Source organism: Spinacia oleracea, unplaced genomic scaffold (genome assembly GCF_020520425.1).
Source record: "Spinacia oleracea cultivar Varoflay unplaced genomic scaffold, BTI_SOV_V1 SOVchr0_186, whole genome shotgun sequence".
Taxonomy (NCBI): domain Eukaryota; kingdom Viridiplantae; phylum Streptophyta; class Magnoliopsida; order Caryophyllales; family Amaranthaceae; genus Spinacia; species Spinacia oleracea.
In genome coordinates this window covers 3,156-7,500 of record NW_026614514.1, presented here as the reverse complement: position 1 = coordinate 7,500, position 4,345 = coordinate 3,156, and positions in this window count along the sequence as shown.

Genomic DNA, 4,345 nt, shown 5'->3' with positions numbered 1-4,345 from the left:
ACGACGAGCAAGGGAGCTCGTCGCCCGTGCGGCACGAATGCAATGAGCAAGGGCGTAGTGCACGAGCACAAGGCAGCAGCCCTGCCTTGTGTCGTGTGCCACGAGCAATGACACGCAGGGCATGGGCGAAGGGCGAGCCAAGGCAGTCGCGTGTGGGCAGCAAGCGAGCTGCGCCACAACGCGCGCTGCCTCGCACAAGTGCGCGCAGCCTCGCGCGCAGCGAGCGCAAGCTCGCGTGCCACGAGCGCTGCGCCCAGCACTGCTCGCGCGCGCAGCGCGCGATGTCGCTCGCCAGCGAGCGATGTCGCGCCCCAGCGAGCGATGGCTCGCGCGCGCAGCGCGCGATGTCGCTCGCCCAGCGAGCGAGTCGCGCCCCAGCGAGCGAGGCTCGCGCGCACAGCGAGCGAGCCAGCGCGGCCAGCGAGCGATATCCGCGCTGCGCGCACTGCGAGCGATAGCTCGCGTGCGATGGGGCGCTGTGCGGAGGCTTGCGATAGGACAGCAGCAGCTATTGCGACGAGCGCAGGGCTGCGCGCACATGGCCAGCAATGGCTGTGTTGCGTACGGCCCCATGGGCGTGCAACGCAGTGGGTCGTTTGCGTTACGATTAGATCGTTTTGAATGTTTAATTTGAAATTCAGTTCACGTAATTTTAATTAATTTTAAAATTAATAATTTGAATAATTTCTTGGATTTTAATTTTGAATATATACTTATAATAAATGGACTTTATTCTAATTATTTACTAAAATTAAAATCATGATAATTTAAATGCGACTGAAATTAAATAAATTTTTGGATTCAACTTATAATTTATATGAGCTTTAAATTTTAATTAAATTTGTATGTTTCAGGTTAGACTAGAAATACATTTTATGTTTAAAATAGTAAAGCATATGAATTTATTGGTTTGAGTGGAGCGCTTTTTTAGTCAAAACTCTTGATTAGGTCTACAAATCCTTAAGGTTAAAACAACTCGATTAGAATAATAAGGACCTGAATAAATTGGTAGATTATTGGTGCCCTTGATTATTGTGCTGCAAATGTTTACGTGATGGCATAATGTGTTTTACTAACCAGCTATGTGGGCCATTCATGATAATGAATGGGTGAATGGTATATATTGTATATGTACGTGTTCGCCGGGTATGACAGTTGACTAGTATGGCCCAAATAGGATAGTAGAAAATATGGTCTGCGTAGCCATTATAGTTGAATGTATGGTCTAAAGTACCAAGTGATTTTTTCAATTCAAAATATGGTCTGCGTACCATCAAATAGTTGTAATTAGTTTATAGCTTTATCCTATTTGAAGAAAATGGTGCCTCCCACATGGGAGATTTTCAAGACGGTACTTGAAGTCAAAGCTTCAAGATGAAGTCGGGCCATGACGAGATCACAAATATTTATGCATGTTTTTAAGATTATGTATTGCTTTAAATATGTCTTAAAATGCATGAGATCAAAAGCTTGATTATGTTGCATGATTAAGGATTTTAGTTCACTTAAAATCTAACCAACATAGTAAGAGCCTTAAGTTCCAAACTTAAAAATTGAGTTAAAAGGTGCCATGCCAAAATATACACTTGCTTGGATATCCTTTACATCAATCTAGTAATAGTTTTCGCTCAGCGAGGTGTTACTTATTGGTCCTAAAGGGCAAGGTACACAAATAATTGTGAGTACATGTTAGTTTGGTGAAACTCAACGATAAGTAAGGAGTCCTTTTATGTCGTGGCAAATTCGATAGGTTTACCTAATAAGTTCTTAGACGTACCTATCAACCAAGAATAGTTTCTAGACTATTAGCAAAAGGCTTTTGCTTACCTAAGATGTTCTAGGATTAAGTCGACAAACTGTGCTTAGTTCTTCAATGATTTTAGGATCTTGGAATCATTTTATTCACACCTGCCGGAACACATAACTTGAATAAAATGCTTAATAACATTGAATTATGCATGTATGCGAGAATTTAAGTTTATTAAGAGAAACTGTGAATGGTTATTTATTTGTTTATTCTTTTCAATTGTAGTTTTTAATATGGCAAACAACAATTCAGTTCAACATATCGATCAATTCTCGAAAAGGAGAAGTTGAACGGGAAAAACTTCCTTGACTGGCAAAGGAACTTGCAAATAGTTCTTATGCAGGAAGAAAAGGAGTATGTCCTAGATGAGGCGATGCCCGAAGCTCCTGGCGACGGGGTCACTCAGGCTGCCCTCAATCGTTGGATTGATGCCAACAAGGATGTGAAATGTCCTAATGCTCGCCACCATGAGTGCGGATCTGCAGAAAACCGTTCATCAACTCAGATGCTTTCACAATCATCAGGTGAGTTGAAGAACATGTTCCAAGATCGGCTCGAGTCGAAAGATTCGAGACTCATAGGCAAATTCTTGAGACCAAGCTTAAGAAAGGCGAGCCCGTAAGTCCACATGTTCTCAAAATGATTGGGACTCATTGAGAATATGAGTCGGGCTGATCAGCACTTTTCTCAGGAAATGGCTATAGACCCCATCCTCCATTCTCTTCATAGCGGGTATGATCAGTTCAAACTGAACTACAGTATGAATAGTCTGGACCAAAACGCTCACTGAGCTTCACGGTATGCTGAAGACCGCTGAAAAGACGCTCAAAAGTGATAAGCAGGATGTGCTTATGGTGCTGTGGGGCAAGTTCAAGAAATCTGGAAAGAAGAGGAATGCTAAGAAAGGTGGCAATCAAGGCCAGCCCAACTAAGCAAACTGGCGCCAAATCTGCAAAGAGGAAGGTCAGTCAACCCCCTTCTGAATCCGAATGCTTCTACTGCAAGAAGAAGTGCATTGGAGAGAGATTGCTTGAAGCTAAAGGAAGATCAGAAGAACGGAACAGTCGTTCCATCTTCAGGTATTTCGTTATAGACTGTATACTTGCTAATTCAACTTCTTGGTATTAGATACAGGTTGTGGCTCACACTTATGTTCCAATCCACAGGGACTAAGAGAAGTAGAAAGTTAAGCAAGGGTGAAGTCGACCTACGAGTGGGAAATGGAGCACGGATTGCTGCATTAGCCGTAGGAACTTACTATTTGTCGTTGCCCTCCGGGCTAGTTTTTGGAACTTGGAAGAATGTTTTCCATGTTCCAAGTCTTACTAAAACATCATTTCAGTTTCTTGCTTAGATGCTAAGGGATTTTCCTTTATAATAAAAGACAATAGTTGTTCGTTTTATTTAAAGAGATGTTTTATGGATCTGCTTAGATTAGTCAATGGACTTTATTTATTAGATCACGACAAACAAGTATATAACATAAATACCAAAAAGGCCAAAAAGGATGATTCAGATCTCACCTATCTGTGGCATTGTCGATTAGGCCATATAAACTTGAAACGCTTAGAAAGACTTCAAAGAGAAGGAATTCTAGAACCATTTGACTTAGAGGATTATGGTAAATGCGAATCATGTTTACTTGGCAAAATGACAAAGCAACCTTTCTCTAAAGTTGGAGAAAGAGCAAATGAACTATTGGGTTTAATCCATACAGATGTATGTGGACCAATGAGTACAAATGCTAGAGGTGGTTTCAGCTACTTTATCACTTTCACTGATGACTTCAGTAGGTATGGTTATGTCTACCTAATGAAGCATAAGTCTGAATCCTTTGACAAATTCCAGGAATTTCAGAGTGACGTAGAGAATCAATTAGGCAAGAAGATTAAGGCACTGCGGTCTGATAGAGTGCGGTGAATATCTGAGCTATGAATTTGAGTGACCATCTGAAAGAATGTGGAATTCTATCAGAATTGACTCTCCTGGAAACACCACAATGGAACGGTGTGTCAGAACGGAGGAACAGAACCTTGCTAGACATGGTCAGGTCAATGATGGGTCAGGCCGAACTTCCATTAGAATTTTGGGGACATGCACTAAATACAGCGCACTCACTATAAATAGACGCTCCGTCTAAAGCTGTCGAAAAGACCTCCATACGAATTATGGTTTGGAAAGCCTCCAAATGTGTCTTTTCTAAGATTTGGGGATGTGAAGTATACGTCAAACGATTAATTTCAGACAAACTTCATCCAAATCTGACAAATGTATCCTGTGGGCTATCCAAAGGAACAAAGGGGTATTACTTCTACAATACATCTGAGAACAAAGTGTTTGTTGCTCGAGATGGTGTCTTTTTGGAGAAGGATCACATTTCCAAATGACAAGTGGAGAAAAGTAGACCTCGAAGAAATTCGAGTCGAACAACAAACCTCTAGAGAATGCTCAAGATGACATTCAGGAATGAAACTCAGAGATCTTTAGAAGAATCTGGTGAGAATCATGGTCAATCTAGAAATGTTACCCCGCGTAGAT